Genomic DNA, 20,047 nt, shown 5'->3' on the forward strand with positions numbered 1-20,047 from the left:
AGCAGCTCATTAGCTTAGTTAATGCTGAAATTAACTAGAATCATAGTGAGAAGTCCACACGGTCAGCCACACATGTTGGAGATGCTTGTGGTGGCCTGACTCCCTGGTCTCTGAAATGATACTAGAACCTGACACATCCAGGCTCCACCACTTACTGGGTATCTCTCTGGGCTTGCCTACGAATGTCACCTATGTTAGAAACACAGTTGCCTTCCTCAGCCTTGAATCTTCAGCACCCAGGACAGCACCTGGCACCAAATGACATCTTAATACGTTTTCCTCTTCTTGAAACGGCTTTCCTTCTATTGAAAAATCACTCTTAAAAAAAAAAAGACTTTCTATTTACCACCTGTTGCCTGCAGGAAATTGGCATTTTCAAAAGCCACATTTACATATGAAATCAACAAGATTAACACATTTATTGGTTTATGGTGCAAAAGGAAGTATAATCACAATAGGGGAACAGCAAAGGAAGTTTTCTAATCACATCTGACATGGAGTGTGCAAATCTGTTTTCTGACCTATCATCAGGCTAAACGACAGTTAAGAATGATTCTGAAGGTGACTCTGGTCATCTACCCTCTGTTGGGAAGGCAGCAATCAGATCCTGGATTCCTTTACTCATTTCTTTCCTTTTCTTACTTTTTATTATTTTCCATTCCTTTTTTTCCTAATATGATAAGTGAACTTGATCATACACATACACACATACATGTGTGTGTGTGTGTTCAGAATTAGAGAACTAAACCAATCTGCAGATCTTCCGTCTCATTAAACTAACAAGACACTGATGGCTAGTCAGGTTGATTCCCCAAATTTACATCTCAGATCAAGGGTAGATTTGGAAAGTCAAAAAGAATCTCTAGCAACAAGTTTATAGGACTCTGGGAATCTCAGAGAGGAGCAGTGACATGATACGTACACTAAATCTGCAATGGCCTGAATTCAAGGCACTCCTTCTAAGTTCAAGTCTAAATGGAGATGGATAAATGACCATAACCAGTCAACAGAGGAAACAACTTTAACATAAATGCCTGTGATAAGAGAAACTACATTCAACGCTACCAACATCTGCTATGGATAATCATGTGGACAAATTGATACCAGAGATATATTAAAGGTAGAGAAATTGATGGATATATTAGTACAGTCTTTTGGAAGCATTGCCTGGCAAAACTCAAAATGAACATACTGAATGTATCCCAGCATATATTGGATCTGGAAGATTAATAGAAGGAATCAAGAAAGGCCTAAATAAATGAGTACTGTAAACATACTGTGTTTGTAGCCTGGGAGATTCAGTGTAATAAAGATGGTTCTCTCCAAAAACTAAAACTAAAATACCACGCTTTATCATTCATGTGATGATGGACAACAAAGTTAATTTTGTAATATGGCTATTGTGATAGACTTACGCATACAAGTACCTCTGTAGTTAACTGACTTTGATTCTTTGGAATATGAACCCAGATACGGTATTGACTGGACTATATGAAAAATTATGTGTTCAAATTTTGCAAAATCACCACACTGGGTTCCACAGTCAAGAAAATGTACTCCCATCAAAGGCCGATTTTGTTCTTGCTTTGTATGTTCCTCCCCCACAGTATAACCCTTATTTTCACTGTATTTGATGTTGGTGCCCTGCATCTTGTATATATACTTCTCTAATTCAGGGACGGGAAGGAAAAAACAAAATGCTTAAATAAGGATACAGGTTGGCCCATTGTAACAATGTACAATGTAACAATTATACAAAACACTTTGTTGAAAATGAACTTTACAACTTTGTGGAGGTGGGAGGGAAGGGGTGGTAGGGGGATGGTAGGAGGAGGCAACAGTGCTCAATAGGAAATGTCCTCATTACCTTGCTCATGTCACAGTAACCCCTCTGTACAGCATTTTACAATAAAAAACGTACAAAAATAAAAAATAAATTTAAAAATACCAAAAGGCCGATTTTATTGTATGAGAACTTTACAAATAAATTTTTAAACCACATTACTTTAATGCTTCTAGACAATCATCACCAAAACACAGCAGGAAAGTTTACAAAAGAAGATCGACCTGTCTATGCCACAAACCAAACAGGTGGAGAGAGAAGGGGAAGGAAAAGTCAAAGAAATTTTAAAACAGGGGGACTTCAGATTTTGCTACAGAATATCCCATGTGGGAAGAATAGAACAATGCCTATAAATTTGGAGAAAAAATAAGATATAGCAGAAGAACAGTATTAACATTACCCCAGTCAAGTATAAAATGAAAGCAGATATTCTTTCTTTTTTCCTTATTACTATGCAATTACAATGTCTTAGCTTAGTTCTTTAAAAGTTCCATTTGGGCTGGGAAGGTGGCTCAGTGGTAGAGTGCTTGCCTTGCATGCATGAGGCCCTGGGTTCGATTCCTCAGATATTCTTTCTTTTTTCCTTATTACTATGCAATTACAATGTCTTAGCTTAGTTCTTTAAAAGTTCCATTTGGGCTGGGAAGGTGGCTCAGTGGTAGAGTGCTTGCCTTGCATGCATGAGGCCCTGGGTTTGATTCCTCAGCACCACATAAGCAGAAAAAGCTGGAAGTGGTGCTGTGGCTCAAGCAGTAGAGTGCTCGCCTTGAGCTGAAGAGCTAAGGGACAGCACCCAGGCCCAGAGTTCAGGTCCATGACTGGCAAAAAAAATAAATAAATACATAAAAGTTCCATACTCAGCCGGGCTCCGGTGGCTCACACCTGCAATCCTAGCTACTCAGGAGGCTGAGATCGATCTCAGTTCAAAGCCAGCCAAGGCAAGAAAGGCCATGAAACTCTATTCTCCAATAAACTACCAGAAAACCGGAAGTGGCGCTGTAGCTCAAGTGGTAGAGCGCTAGCCTTGAGCTGAAGAGCTGAAGGACAGCGCTCAGGCCCAGAGTTCAAGCCCCACAACTGACAAAAAGAAAAAAAAAAGTTCCATACTCAATATTAGTTCTACTTATTGAAGCTAAGATTTCATGTCTCTGGTAAGTTTAGCCAAAGTCCCAACCATTAATTCTCCCTATGTCACTTCTTTCTTACTATCTACTAATTCTGAACTTTTTCACTCTGTTCTATTGTTCCTTAGTTTCCAGCTAACATGTTTGAGTCAAGTTTGTTTCCTGTAGTTTGGGCAATTTCCTCAGAACCAGACCCAGTTTGATAATTCTCTAACTCTACCTAATCTGCTGGTTCATTCAAACACCAATATTGTTCATCTGTCATCTCTTTTTTTGAGAAGTTCTATTATTTTCTTCTTAAAATATACTGTCTTTAAAACTATTCTATGCTATATCTCTCAATATCCACCCAATATAAGAAAATATTTTCAAATATAATTCATCAATTGACACCTTAATGAGATGTCTTATGTTTACCCAAACATATGGATAAAAATAATCTTATGAAATTCAAGCTCTACTGATGATACTTAAAATATTTCACCAATGGGGACTTGAGGAGAACATCCTTGGCAAGATAATACATAGCTATTAAAAATCCTGCTACCACCCCACTCCTACATCTATAAAGAAAAAAGAATGCATACATCCATATAATGGTTATACATGAATATTTACTTCAGCATTATTCATAATATTCCTAAAGTTAAAACAGTCTGAATGAAATATAGTATAACCACACAATGGAATATTATTCATCCATGGAAAAGAATACATGCTGATTGATATATGATAGAAACTTGAGAACATACAACTAAAAGGAGCCAGCTATAAAAGAACATCTAATGTTTGATTCTACTTAAATGAAATGTGTAGAATCGTTACATATACAGAGACGGAACTGGGTAGAGTAGCAGCTGACTCAGTCAGGGCATGAGGGAATGAGGAATGATGGTTAAGAGATACATATTTTTCTTCAGGGGTATTGAAAATGTTCTAAAATTGATTGTAGTGATGGTTGCACAACACTGTGAATATACTTTTAAAGTGGGTACATTGTATAATATGTGACTTAGACCAATAGAGCTGTTTTCCTAAGTAAAATATTTTCCTTGCTTTATTTTCTCACTTTTTTGTAACTGCAATCACTTGGAATATTTCTATTATACCAATGATTTGGATTACAGGAAGTGTGTGATGATCTCTGCCTTGTGGTTGCAGCTTCTAGCTTATTCTCTCATGATGCACTGTTTCTTTGAGCATTTTACTTCCTTGGTGGGATTTTTTCCAAGGTACTCTTGTGCTGTCCAACTGGAAGGCATTTCCTGCCAAAAGATTTGTCCATGCAGGGCAAAACGTTTCCGGGCTTTTATCATTCCTCATGTACATTCATAGTACAAATGTTAGCCTTAATCTACATGAGTTACATAGTTCCTGCTGCCTAAAATTATTCCCCACTCAGAGCAAAAGCCAGGATTGACATTTTCCTTGTCCTCTCCTTAGACTGCTGGGTGAAATTTTCTCACACACACTTTCACTGAGAATGTAGACACCTGACAGTGCATGGTTCTTTGGGGTATCTCATTTCCAATTAACCCCCACATATTTCATGACCACATGGCTATTAAAATTCAGCCCCCTTCCTAACAGAAAAAGAAAATTAAGGCAGCTTCTCATGAGAGTTTTTGGTCCTTTATAACAGAAATGTTTCTATATCCTTTTAAACTCACTGGTGCCATTTAAAGGATGTCTGATATATTTAATACAATATGCTAACCAAATTAAAATTTCATATTCAGAGTGATTTAGTACATTACTAGAAATGCAAATTCACAAGCAAACAATGTCAAATTCAAGCTTACTTGATAAATACATTTATCATGTATTAACTTTTAAAAAGACACAAGAACAATATCTACAAGTAGAGTCATTATCTTTGTGTACATAAATGTATATAGATAGCTACAAATTTTACTTTCAACAGATTATTTTGGGAGAGAAAAATGGGAAATCAAGAAATGCAACAAGCCCCACAACCAACAACAACAACAACAAAAGAAATGTAATAAAATCATATGTTGGAAAACAAGATTTTATTCTTTAAACTTTTGTGCTGTTTAAGTTTTAAGGGTTTTGTGGAGCTGTAGCTCAAGTGGTAGAGCATTAGCTTTAAACACAAAAGCTCAGGGATAGCTTTCAAGTCCTGAGTTCAAGACCCAGGACTGACACCAAAAAAAAAAAAAGATAAATGTTAAAGTTTTAGTATAAATACACTAAATGTGTGTGTGTGTGTGTGTGTGTGTATATATATATATATACTGAAGCTTGAACTCAGGGAATCTCAGTCATTTGCTCAATGCTGGGGCTTTACCATTTGAGCCACACCTTCACTTCTGGCTTTTTGCTGCTTAGTTGGAGATAAGGATCTCAGCCGTTTCTACTTGGGCTAGCTTCATACTTCAATCCTCAAATCTCAGCATTCTGGGTAACTAGGATTACAGGAGGCATGAGACACTGGCATCCAGCAGCTTTTGCTTTAATCTGAGCCACAGTGGGTGTTTTAGCTCCAAGAAAGAGGAAAAACATTTGCTAACCAACATTCTGCTCATGGCTCACGCTTTACTTACAAAAACAAAATGTCTTCCTATGTATTTGATACATTTGTATTTTGGCAACTCTTACCCAAGCCTTAAAATCAGAGGCAAACAGTACTTCGCATCCTAGAGCAATGGCAATGTGGAATTCTCAAGAGACCCACCACGAAATTCATATGGGTAAAATGAGTTTCATAAATGCCTTGTAAAGCTATTGGAGGATTTAGAGTCATATAGTGGTTTGTACACTTGAGAGTAAATTAGAATTGTCTGGTGTGCTTGTGAAAACAACTCCTAAATAGGAGAAAGAGATGCCATAAGGTTTGGTGCCTTGGTGGTGCACAATAAATGGCTGAATGCTGTTTCCCCTTGCTTACTGCTTGTGCCTAACAGAAGAACAGGACATCTGAAATCAGGGACTTGGGAGGGAGGGTCTGTGCAGGTATCTCAGCCAGGGATGATTCTGAGCATCCATTCTGGGTTCGATGCTGAGCCTCTCTCCCTGTCTCCCTTTCCTCTCACCAGCTCCAGAAAGATTAACATCTTTCCAACTACAGGAATCTTGCTTGCTCAGTTTTGTTTCTGGCTCAATGCCTGAGACGGCCAACACTCAACAGTATTTTCTCTGAGCCAGCCAAGGTGAGCTATTTCCTCCACTGTTCACTGGAATAAATAGAGAGTATCACCCAAGACTTAGCAACTGGGCTGTGTGATTATCTCCCAGGACCTCTTTCTAATCCCTGGGAAAGAGTCTTTGCTGTGTTGCTGGTAAAGAAGAGCAAGGGCAGGCTAGTAGCACAGCGTTCAGAGCCTGGCGTGGAAGCTGGCACCCACTGACTTCTTATTACAGCGTACACACTGCCATTCCCCCTGTGCCTTTTGCTTTTCTTTCCATGAAAATCTGACTTTGGAAATGCTACCTCTGCTCAGAGAGCCCAAAGACACATGGTTTCTCTCATATGTAGAAGTTAGATATGTTATTAATGCATATATGTAGAGAGAGAGAGAAAGAAATATATGCTGGGTCATTTGTATATAGACATAAGCATATTGACTAAGTATGATATAAGCAGAGGAAGATTGCAATAGTGTAACTCCTTTGAACATTTAACTTACAGCTTAACAAAATCAATACCGGGGTGGGGCGGAAAGGTAACAATGTTCAACAAGAAATATACTCATTACCTTACTTATGTAACTGTGACCCCTCTGTAGATCGCCCTTACAATATAATTAAATTAAATTAAAAAATAAAAACTAAAAATAAATAAATGCCAGGAAGCTGAAACATGTGGTAGAGAAGAGCCAAGGTCAAGGGAAAGGGGGTAGAGGGAACGGAGAGACAAAGAGTAGGTGAACACTGTCATGATATTCAATGTCTATATGTGAAAATGGAACCAGGAAAATTGAGGGAACAGTTGGAGTTGGGACAGGGGAAAGAACAGTGGAAGTGACAATATTGATCACGATGCATTGTACTCAAACACTGACATGCTGAATTGAAATCCTGTCGTATAACTACTTAGAAAACAACTTTTTAAATTGTAGTGATAAACAAAAACAGCACCTCTGGGTGAATTTCTCAATAGACATCTCAAGAGAGTGGAATCAACCCCTAGAGGCCTGATTCTGGAAGCCAGAATGAATGGGCTGTGCCATTCAGAATTACCATGATCAAGTTTGCACATATCAGCATTTACTGCCTGTTAACGTTATCAATGTCATGCTTGAGAGAAATGTGGAAACAGTGAATGTGGTACCCAAGCCTTTTCCTTCCCACTACCATCTTCCATTCATTGCTCCCCTTCCTCCGCCATTATCTTGTCAAACTCTCCATGCTGTTGATTGGTTTCTCTACTGCACATAGAAACTGAGTAGTCAGAAGGTTTCATTGGCAGTAGAAATAGTGTCCTTTGGTCTATAATTCTATCTCTGCCCTCTGATACCTCCCTATACAGACACACACACACACACACAGACACACACACACACACACACACACACACACACACACACACACACACACACACAGAGGCTGTCACCCACCTCACACATATTCTTCCTCCTTCTCCCCCCACCCTCCATTCTCTTATCCTCTGGCATCCATGAGACAACCAAAGTAGCCATTCATTACATATATGTTACTTATCGAACCTCATGGCCCTCCCAAATTGGAATATATATATATATATATATATATATATATATATATATATCAGATCCCTCAAAATTCCCATGAATGAACACCAAAACAAAGCTCATTAAAACAATGTAATATCCTTAATGCAACTAATGTGTTCCCTCCATTTCTAACAAGCTCATGAATAATAGATGAAGTGAGCTTCATCCGTTTTAATTAATTTGATCTTGAAATAAATTCAATCCAGTACAAAATTAGCAGGCAATTAAGCCTCATTGGCCCAACTGGACAAAACTATGCCAACGTCATTGGCTACTGAAGCAAACTAGCAAAGGACGAGAGCTGTGATACAGACTCTCAAACCAGAACAGAGAATAAAAGTATCACCAATATCCTGGGCACTGGTGGCTCACACCTGTAATTCTAGCTATTCAGGAGGCTGAGACCTAAGGATCACAGTCTGAAGCCAGCCCAGACAGGAAAGGCTATGAGACTCTTATCTTCAATTAACCACCAGAAAACCAAAGTGTAGAGCAGTAGCCTTGAGCACAAAAGCTCAAGGCCCTGAGTTCAATCCCCATGACCAACAACAACAAAATACCAGCAATGTGACCTAATTCTCCCCAATGTCCCCCTTTCCTGTGAGGGCAAAACTTAGTTTCCTTTCTGGTTTTTGGTTCTTTCTACATCATAAGTAGGAATTTCCTAGCATTTACACATTAGGATATTATTGGGGAAAGTTGCAAACACAAAGCAAGATTGCTTTTGTGTTCCTTATATTTTCAAGTAATTTCTGAGGATTTGCTCTGAATTAAAGATTGGATATAATAGCAATTATTGGCTGTAATACTTGAGTATGTGTAATAAACACATTTGCCTCTAAGAAATTATCACAGTTTGTTATGTACATGAGTTTAGCACTTTTTGCTTCCATTATCCACTTTGCAATTACATATAGTATTACAATAATAGTTTCTCTCAAAATAGTGCATTTCTTCTGATTTCCATGTGCTTTATAAGCATGTTTCTTCTTAACCCAACCATGCCCTTTAGAACCAGGAAGATATAAACTTCATTAAGACTACTTTGAAAACTGAGACATTTGGATTCAGAGATAGAAACAGAAGCCAGACACCAATGGCTCACGCCTGAACTCCTAACTACTCAGAAGGCAGAGATTTAAGGATGACGATTCAAAGCCAGTCCCAGCAGAAAGTCCATGAGACTCTTATCTCCAATTAACCAACAAAAAGTTGGAAGTGGAAGTGTGGCTTAAGTGGTAGAGCACCAGTCTTGAGCAAAAGTAAAAGCTAAGGGACAATGCCCAGTTTAAGACCCAGTACTGGCACACACATGCACACACACACATGAGCACGTTCACACACACGGGCACACACAGAGAAATAGATGATCATAGCATTCTAAGTAACTAACACCTATCTACTTCAACCACTTTTTCAGTGCTTGAATTCTACCTGCCCTTCTTTGAACATTCCAGCAAAAGGGAACTCATTAGTGTGTGAAGCTGCCTCTGCCATCTTTAGAGGATGTGGTTCTTAGACTGAACAGATATTTACCAGTAGCTCATGACCTCCATCCCAAGTCAGCCTGATTCTACTTACATATGACATCTAACCTCCAGCTTCAACTACCCCTCCCCACCGCCTCCAGTCATACTTCAGAACACAGCTCTGTGGAGGCTCACAGCCAACCTTGGCAGAAAAATCCGTAAGACTCTTATCCACAGTTAAGCAGCAGAAAGCCAGAATGGAAATGTGGGTCAAATGGTGGAGATCCAACCTTGGGAGAAAGGGCTAAGTGAAAGCATAAGGCCCTGAGTTCAAGCCCCAGAGAGAGAGAGAGAGAGAGAGAGAGAGAGAGAGAGAGAGAGAGAGAGAGAGAGAAAGAGAGAGAACCCACCTAGGCATGCTTCCTATGTGTAAAAATAAGAGGGCTCAGGATGGAGCTAAACATTATGCTTACAGGATCCTACGGTCTATTATACAGCCCCAAACTGGTAGTATTTAGAACACATAGAAGACTTTAGAGGCACCAGACTTGTATGTCTCTACCTATTGCCTCTTTGACTCTTCTATAGAATGTGTGATGGTCAAGAAAAAAAAACTGAATTTCCACCAGGAGATCCCAAAAGGCTTTTCCCAGAACACAGTGGCTAAAAGTCCAGCCCAGGTTTTCAAGAAGCCCTTGGCCTCAGGAAAAAGGACCAGGGATATTGTGGATTCCAAAGAGAATTGATGTTTTCAATAAAGGGACAACCAACCTCTTTCCCTTTGTGGGAAGTTAAATATATTCATTATCAGCACTGAAGTTTAGACAGAGTCAGCAAAGATAGTATTTATAAGCCAGGCAGGCACATCAGCAGCTAGAAACCCTCCTTCTCCTAATGACCAAGTGGTCAACAGTCATGTAGCTTATTTCTGCAGCTCCGCAAAGAGAGATGAATGCCTTGGTGTCTGCTTCTAGAGCAAGCCTGGCATCTAGCCTTCAGAAAGATGTTGATGACTATTTCTCTTGAGGAACAATCTCTCCCTGTTTCCTTCCCAATTTACTGCCAAACACAGCCCTACCCTAAGTCCACACACATACACACACATCCAGATACACACAAACACACACATTAAAAATGCCTAAAATTCCACCATAAAGGACTCATCTTTTCATGTTATGCTTGGTTGTCTTCCAGCTATCAATATTTCAAGCGCAATTATTCCAGAAGAGGTAATAGAATGTCGTTTACATTTCATTAGCAACATGCAATCTGCAAAGCCCTTTCATTTCCATTATATCTTCGGTCTTGAAGTCTTGAGCTCAACTGACCCAACAGGAGTGAATGATAGACTTGGTGCTCAAGAAATAGCTCTGGAATGGCTGATCAAATAGGATGAATGAGTGAATGACAAGATGAGATATGGGAAAAACAAATTATAAGAATTCTTGGGCTGGGCAGGTGGCTCAGTGGTAGAGTGCTTGCCTTGCATGCATGAGGCCCTGGGCTCGATTCCTCAGCACCACATAAACAGAAAAAGCCGGAAGTGGCGCTGTGGGCTCAAGTGGTTGAGCACTGCCTTGAGCTGAAGAGCTGAGGGACAGCACCCAGGCCCAGAGTTCAGGTTCCTGATTGCAAAAAAAAAAAAAAGAATTCTTGTCTCGGAAGGGCAAAAACAAATCATTTAAGTAGGGATACAGGTGGACCCATTGCAACAATGAAATGTACAAGTCGTTATGTCAAAAAACAAACTTTACAACTTTGGTGGGGTTGGGGAGAGGACCAGGTGGGGGAGTATGGGAAGGGGAAACAAAGAGGAGGCAACAATGCTTGATAAGAAATGTACTCATCTTGCCCATGTAATTGTAACTCCTCTGTATAGTATTCTCACCATTTAAAAAAATAAAATAATTCTTGTCTCCACTGAAATAAAAAGTCAAAAAGGTATATTCACTGTCTGCTGTTAACAAGAAGTAAATGGAAAGCTGGAGGTAAACACCTGGTTTCCAATCCAGTGGAACAATACATCCAACAGCCACCATCTTTCCTTGGACACAAATGGCTGAACCAAGTGAGCATGAGCAGAATATAGGAGGCTGAGATGAATGGAATGTTAGGGAAGTTTGGAGCTAAAAGATCTGGGCTATTATGGAACCTGGAACCCTAAATTTAGCTTCATTTTCCTACATGTAAAGTAGGCCAACATGTAGAGTGCAGATAATAGTGCATGGATGTTCAGGATTGGGTATGAGAATCTAAATAAATAGTATATCTACTAACACCTTGAAAACTACAAAGGTGACCAGGCGTGATGAGGCATGTCTGTAATCCCAGCTTGGCAAGAGGCAGAAATAGGGATCTTAATCCAAGGCTAGTCCTGGGGGGAAAAAAAGCAGAAGAAATCTTATCCTAAAAAATAAATAAATAAACTAAAGCAAAAAGGGTTAGGGCCATGGCTGAAGTGGTATAGCACTTGCCTAGCAACTGAAAAGTCCCAAGTTCAAGTCCTGAGTACAATCTCCAATAACCACCCCCCACCAGCAAAAGAAGAAGAAGAAGGAAAAAAAAAGTCTATAAAGAAACATGCTAATTCTAATAAATTAGTAGTTAGGAGATGGTCAACACCTGACACCTGATAAACCAATAGTTTAGTCATGTGCCTTTAGTCTCATTAAAATCAACTTTATATTTTTGGTACTGGAGTTTGAACCCAATGCTTTGCCCTTGTTCAGCTGATGTTCTAGCACTTAAACCATACCTCTGGTCCTATTTTGCTAGTTATTATGGAGAGAGTCTCACGTATGGGCTAGATTTGAACTATGATCTTCCACATCTCAGCCTCCTGAGTAGCTGGGAGTAGAGTTGTGAGCTACTAGTACCTGATACTAAAATATATAGTAAAAGCTCTATAGAAATAAATAGATTCTTCCTCCTTTTTTAAGTACACATTTCTACTCTCCTCTCCCCTGGCTGGGTTCCTTTGGGTATACTTGCATTTCTGGTTTGGAATAATTCTCTCTGACACTCCTTTACCCACTATTTTGCTTTCCTTGCAACCTTGCTAATCATCATTGCAAGCTTAATTTTCATTGACAATTAATTAGGAAAGCAAATTTTACAAAATAAGCTACATGGATAAGAAAGAAACATAAGGCAACTGCAAGTTTATTGCAAGTAGATAATTACAAAAGAGCTGCTTTTCATCAGATCACACCATGACCTCACACCAGCTCTTGGGTTTCTGGTCAGCTATGTAAATCCTGCCTCTGACACTAGACACTTCTGCTCCCAAGAAATCTTTACTTCAAGTGCAAAACCACCAACAGCTATTCAAAAACAAAGTTCATGCTTTGTAAAACACTAGGGCTTCCTCTGGTGTACCACATAACTGACTCCGTAGTCAGCCAATCACTGCCTGCTCTCTAAAGTAAGGGCCTGGGCACTGTGGTTGGGCTCAGACGACTCCCACTTGGAGAACTTTTACAAGAAATTCCTCCGATACCTGGCTTGGCCAAAGTCACCAAAGCAGACTCCAAAGACCTACATGAGGTAGAAAACCATGGAAGTAAATCACTGCCCTCTGTACAAGAATCCTGGGATTATAAGGTCCCTGAAAAGCATCATTCATTCATCCTCTGCTTGGACATCCCCAGCAGCAGACAATTCACATGTTGGCAAGACAACTCAACTCACCGTCTCGCCATTTTGCCATTTCACCGTCTTACCATCTCACTGCCTCTGAAGCCTGGGAGGCCATTACATTAAGATGAACCCTCTCTTTCCCCTCTTTCCTTTTTTCTGTTTTCCCCTCTCTCTATTCCTCACTTTTCTCTCTTCTTCCCTTTCTCCCTCTCTCTTCCCCTCTCCCTGCTTCTTTCTTTCAGTCTTTCCTTCAGTGTTCCTCAATTTCCCCCATTTTCTCTGGAACTCCATATTTGGATCACACAAAACTTGGTTTATTTTTCTTCTTTCTTTGGTTTATTGTTTTTAACTTAATTATCTTTAAGTGGTTGTGCAAAGGAGTTTCCATTCATCAGAGCAGTTTATGAATGCAATGCATCCTGGTCGCTGTCACCTCTTGAATATTCTCATCCCTCCCTCCCTCTCAATTCCCACTTCCCTCTCTTTTCTTAATGTTGTAGGACATACATTGAGTTGTGTTTTTTTTTTTTACTGCATTTCCCATCATTGTACAATAGACTTTGAATTCAACATGTCAAGTTGATTTTCAAACAGAGGTTCCTCGGCCTATGTGCAGAGACTCTGATCAGACTGGAATCATTAAGACCCCAGAGTGGTTCCCAAGTGCAGGTCAGGGGCGTGTGGGCTCAGCCTTGGAGACCCCTCTATGACCTTTCTCTGATATGAGACATGAAGGAAGGGACAGATTTGGAGCCAGAGGGGAAGAATGGACTTCTGCGGGGCAGATTGAAAGAGGTGAGACGCTTTCCCTGTACTCAAAGCTCTCCTCACAGCTTCTGCCTTGGGGATCATTGTGCTCCCTGGGATCTGCACCCCAGAGCAGCTGGAGTTGTATAGGTTGGGGAATCATCACTCAGCAGCTCCACCCTTGAAGGACAAACTAGAAAGACTGAGGAAAGAGTAAGGTGGAACCCTGCAAATGGTCTTCCCACTCTTGTATCCTAGGCAACAGCAGCATGCTCAACATTTGCCCTCCCATCTAAAGGAAGCCACAGAAATCAGAGGCCAACATCCAATGTCAATCAAGGACAGCCATTCTCTTAACCATCCTCTGCCCTGATGTGGTGATCGTGGGCTTTAGGGGATTTTTTTCAGGAGCTAGGGATAGTAGCCAAGTTCCTTTCCAGCAAACACAGCCAAGGAGACCCACAGACAGGTGGGCATTGATTTCAAAATTAATAAAAATAATTACAGAAGGCTGATGAGCCTGAGATACCTTCAAATGCTCTACCTGTGTGGCATCATTCAGAATCACCAGACACTCTTGGAAGTATACCTAGTAATCTCCAATTTATAGATGAGGGAAAGGCAGGTAAGTCACTCAAAGCCATACAACTGGTAAGGAATAGAGCTAAATCTTTCTAATCAGCCCCATCTGACTCCTATAATTTCACAGCGATGGCTCTTAGAGGGTCTCTGACTTTGAAAATGTGCAATTCTGCTAGAATCTCTGATACTCACAGGCTTAGAGCCATGCTCTATGAAGCCAGGCTCTCCCACAGTAACACCAGACACAAGGCCAGGTCATTGGGAACATTTTGTACCTGTCAAGCAAGCATGGGGCACGTCCTCTTTTTGTTTATGAAGAAGATTTTGGAGGGTTACATTTTCATCCTCCACAGCTCATCAGAAACCTCTCCTCCACAGACAGTGAAACTCACAGTCAAGTCTAAGCATCTGGCAGCCTTGCTGAGCAAAGACTTGGACTTTGCCCAGAATCTAGAGGATACACAGAGGATGGGCAGGCTGGTGGGAGGGAAGGCTGAATGGACTGACTGCATTGCAGGTAACAGCACCAGAGGAGGATCGCTTCTTACTGGTAGATTTGATCCTTATAGTGATCTTTCTCCCCACCCAAACTATATTTGGACATAATAAAAGTTACATGCTGGGATGTATTTTCTTAGCTTCGCACGTTCTTCTGACCTTGCCTGCCAATTCTTAGGAAGATCTAATTGCACAGTGCGGGAGACTGGACCATCAATGTGCACTTTGACACCAGTGGTTCAAGGTCATCTGTCCTCTGTGGAACAGTCCCTGGCCCTTTTTAGAAACCTTTACACCAAATTCCAGTTGAGGATGGATATCATGAGTAGTTGGAGGAGATAGTGTCTCCCTGGCTAGGCCCATCATTGTTGTTCATGGTCAGAATGACCTGACCATCAAGAAGGAAGAGAAAGGTGCTGTGCTCTCCTTTCCTCATCCCTGTACCTCCTCCACCCCTGTGGCCTCATTCACAGGGAAAATCATACATTTCCCACAAACTTCTTACCTTACGTGCTCATCTCATTCAAGCTTCCTCCAAACCATCCTCCTCCTCCTCCCTTCTCTACTCTTCTCCACCCACTAGCTACCTCAGTTTGGGTGTCATCTCTTGAGCTCTCTCATCTCAGCCCAGATGGGTAAAATTAAGTGGCAAACCTTCAGCCAGGCATGTCCACGACAGTCTCAATATGCTCTCTGGACTCAAGGGAATCTCTGCATGGCTTCCTTCTTGTTCACCGTTACAACTGGACCCTAGTGAGTTCTTAATTCAATTGTGCAGGTATCTATTCTAGACCTACTGTATGTGTAGACTAGCGTGAGAATCAACAAATGACTCCAGAAATGAAAACTTGAAGAGATCAACAACAGAAGTTTTTCATGTTATCTAAGGACCCCTAGAGTCGCGCGGGTTGTTTCAAATTCTTTTTTCATCATTTCCTTCATGCTGCACCTCACATTACCTTTCTATAAATAGTATGTTTATCAACCAGGCATCAGTAGATCATGCCTATCAACCTAGCTACTCAGAAGGCTGAGATCTGAGGAGCCTGGTTCAAAGTCAATCTGGGCAGGAAAGTCTGTGAGAATTTTATCTCCAATTAACCACCAAAAAGCCATAAGTGGAGCTGAGGCTCAACTGATAAGAGTGTAGCCTTGAGCAAAAACACTCAAAGATAGCACCCAGGCTCTAAGTTCAAGCTCCAGGATCGGCAGTATGTTTATGACCAATGGTATTTCACTCATAACCAATGTTATAATCACAATCACCGTGATATGACATGCTTAGTAGTACTCCAGTGTCTGTGATGATGATTTGAATATGGTCATTCCAATATGGCTGATCTACATCCATCCTAGCTTGAATTTGAAAATATCAACAAAGCTCATTCTTTTTTCTTTTTTTTTTTTTTGGAACATACTTTCATCACAGAGTATAACAGGACTCCAATATGTTGGTCTTCCTGGATGAGCAAGGAAAGCTTGGCACCAGCCTAACAGAATCGATACCTATCCCTTTACTCATCTTTGGTTTAACATTGGATAGTGTAATTCCCCAGCAAAAGAAGAAAAGTGAGCCTGAAGCTCTCTTGAGTAACAACTGCAGCCACAATAAAAATTAAAAACAGCACAAGAATAATAGTTAACCTTTATCCAGTCCTTGTTAAGCACAGGCATTCTTCCAAGGTCTATATACATCACAGCTCCCTAAGTCTCTTAACAAACACACGTGTAAGATATGAGATTATTGCATTTTTCAGATCAAAGAACTGCAGCAACTTAGGGAGATTAAGTAACTTGCCCCAGGCTGCACAGCTGGGCAGAGGTGAGCAAGATGAGGGTCGTTTTTCACCAAGCTCAGAGCACTGCATGGTAGCTCTCGTTCTCCGCCCCCAGTCTATCACACTTGCTGGGGAAGGGCTCGGTGTTCATTTTTAGGAGAGAAAATTTACTTCTGAGGACACGCACTATATACTGGTAAGGAAGGTGATATGGAACTCTTGGCAAGGCTAACATGAGTGTCCAAGACCCTGCTGTGGAGCTAAGTTCTCTGCCAGCATCAACCCATTTCTTTCCCCGTGGGCAGCCTGGCTGTGTATTTGTCCTGTTGCCTTTAGTGATCTACCTCCTAGCCACAACACCACTAACTCCCACACCAAGGGTGCCTACATCCACCTGCTACCACCTCAAACCTATAATAGTAAAAACAAAAAAAAAAATTGGATTCAGTCCAACACTAAAGTCTTATCTGGAAAATGTAAAAGTTTCCAGGGGAGAATAAATTACTGTGACAATATCTGAGATATTCTACCCCTGTACTTCCCAATTGTGCCTTCAGCCCCCCCCCCTTCCCCACTATGCCAACCAGTAGGAGAAGCTTTCCAGACATCCTGCCTTCAGGGTAAGGATATTACAGCCTGAAACAAAACCCCAGCTGGGTTTCAGAACCTCTATTTTACAGCCACAGCAGCCTTACAAGCCTTGGGAGAACAATCAAGAGCTGATTTCTTTACAAAACAAGGCAGAAGCATTAAATAAAAGGCAAAGAAAGCTGAGAGAGGAGATAAGATATACTACCTGGGCTGAGAAGAGGAAATCGCTTACCATAAATCTGGTAGAGCAAAGTGAGAGAGTTGCTTATTGATATGAGTTTCAGACAAGACCATATTCTTGACCTTTCCAGAGAAAACTGGGAGAGAGAAGAGTCTACCAAAATATCAAATAATTTGGTGCGATCTCAGAGCAAAAATAAAATATACTTGTATCTTATTAACCAGAGTTCCCAGGAGACTGCAAACCTCACAAAGAAGCTGAACCAGCAAGGCTCAAAAGTGCTAGTTAGCAATGACAAAGTGCCAGGGAGACAGGGTCTTAAGAGTGGCCCCATAGGGTAAAGTTCTGTAGAAACTATGGTGGAAGAAAGGACACAGAGTATTTCAAAGTTATCAAGGGACTGCAGAAGTAATGAGAGATAGCAGCTGGCCCTACACAGATGTGATCAGCACAAGTCAGGACAAAGGTCATGGTGAGCTTACATTGTCAACCAGACAGATAGTCAACAGATAGGACATAGACCTATGATCAAGTGCCATTGAGATCACCTAATTGATGACAAGGTCATCCTCTGATGACAAGGACCAGCTAAGTCAGATATTTCATGAGGGTTTGCCACTAACATGGAATGATGGTAGAACAGGTCCCTGTGTTCTTCTTATACCTGCCCCTAGAGTGAAGCAGTGGAAAAATGAGAACACAGCATTTTGAGTTGTGTAAAACAAGCTAATATGTGAGCAAGATATGGCTGAGACTAATTGCTTTTGCAAGACTAAGTTTCCTACCATCCATGGAATAAGAGGTAGAAGGATTAAGACATTTTTATATAGAGAAATCCAATAACTTCACATGTTTACAAACAAGTTTTAACACCATGAAAATTCAACCTCTTGCCAGACACCAGCGGTTCACACTTATAGTCCTAGCTATTGAGGAGGCTGAGATCTGAAGATCACAGTTCAAAGCCAGCCCAGGTAACAAAGTCCATGAGACTCTTAGCTCCAATTAACCATTTGTGGCTCAAGTGGTAGAGCGCTAGCCTTAAGCAAAACAGCTCAGGGACAGGCCCTGAGTTCAAGCCCTGAGACTGACATAAAAAATATTCAACCTCTCCAATACAGATTTATGGCATTGCCAAAGACCACTGGAAGCCATATAAGTGAGTTTATTTTGAGATGTGGTCAAATTGCACTGGATCTGGGAGTACTGGAAGCAAATAGAAGTATCCATTCTATTCAATGGCACCACTGCCAAAATATCAAATTTCCTCTAGCGTTTGGCAATAGGTCATGGGATTGGCAGCCACTCCTCTTCAAACCGCAACAAGATATAACTGTTGACGTCTTTCTATGCCGCCAACTCCTGTTTCTCATGTATTTTCACTTAGTCTTTCAAAGAAGAAGTTCTATTTTGCAAATCCCACTGGGAAGCATCAGTGCTGTCCACATCTTCACCATGATGAATGGTTTCATTGCCAAGCAAAGGTTCACTTAAAGGGGAAAAAAATGGTACTCAGGGCACAAAACTGAAAGAATATCTTCATTGCTTGAAAACACATCCAGGCTAAGGAGAAACATTTTTTTCTCCTTCTCACAGTATTCCATGTAGGCCCATAAAATAGTAACTTTCACCCTGCCTTCTGCATTTTTCTTTCTCTCCTGGATGGGAGCAGAAATGTTTGACATCATTTGCTCCACATTTTGCTACAGAGAAGATGATGAAGTATTTCCACCTAGCCTCTTTCCTTCTCTCTTGTTTCCTTCTCTCTGGCATCCACCTTGCCAAACACACTGGCGTTTAAATTCCTGCTGAGGGGACACATCCAATTCCAGATGACTTGCTTAATTCCAGGAGAGAGAAAGTTGGTAGAAAGTCTGTTCAGATTTCAAATGTCAGCCATGTCTTCTTTTCAACATCATCAGTGATAAAGGTGATACTGGATAGCCTCGATTTGGCTCCATGTTCTTCTCTCAATTCATTTTAAGCCCCAAAGTGAGAGAAAAGGTTTAATACAGTGTAAAGGAGCTTGTTTGATCCTTTGCCTATGGAGTAGAATGGGAAATGGCCATCTATTCTTCTTCTTCTATACCTGCACTCACCCAAGGTAGCTTGTTCCACAAACTGCTAGAGTTTGCCTTGAATCTGGTTGACTTGCTTAGACTAGAAGGGCAAGAGCAAAGATGACACAACAAACACTTTGGAAGCACTTGATCTTTGTCTTACAGGGTTTCTCTACTTGTTTATGCAACCCAGCCATCACATGATCAAGCCCCCATACTAACAAGCTGAAGAATAAGGAGTCATATGGATAGAATCTGCTCAGAGATCCAAACTATTGGGACCTGGTTGGACATCACAAACCAGACAGCCCTTGTCAACCCACCAATGTGAATGCAGATGCATGAACAAGCCCAGCCCAGATCAACCAAGTTCAGTGTGGACTAGAAGAACCACCAGCTGAGCTGGATCCAGATTTCTCCCTCCCCACCCCCTCATAAAATCATAATCCAAATGAATGATTAAAGAAGCCACTCAACTGTGGAGTGGCCTGCCAAACAGAAACAGAGAGGTGACAAGTGGAGAAAGAAGTGACAAGTGGCATCGCCCCTGGCTGTTTTCTACCTCAATATGCATGAGTGTCAGACACAGCTGACCAGCCTCAGGGACCTTCCTCCATCCCTGTCTCTGTCCTTCATTTCAGCATTCAAGAACTCAGAAGATGCTCTACATTCTCCAGGGATGCTAGCAGGTGTTAGTGAACAAGGCTTAAAGCACCTGGCTGAATTTCCAGCTCAGTCACATTGTTGTTTGCAGATAAAAGTGTGCCCCTTCTCAGAATAATCTGACAGGAAGCAATTCTTGAAGAAAGCTTCTAGAAAT

Source organism: Dipodomys merriami, unplaced genomic scaffold (assembly GCF_024711535.1).
Source record: "Dipodomys merriami isolate MVZ:Mamm:240054 unplaced genomic scaffold, mDipMer1.0.p SCAF_97, whole genome shotgun sequence".
Taxonomy (NCBI): domain Eukaryota; kingdom Metazoa; phylum Chordata; class Mammalia; order Rodentia; family Heteromyidae; genus Dipodomys; species Dipodomys merriami.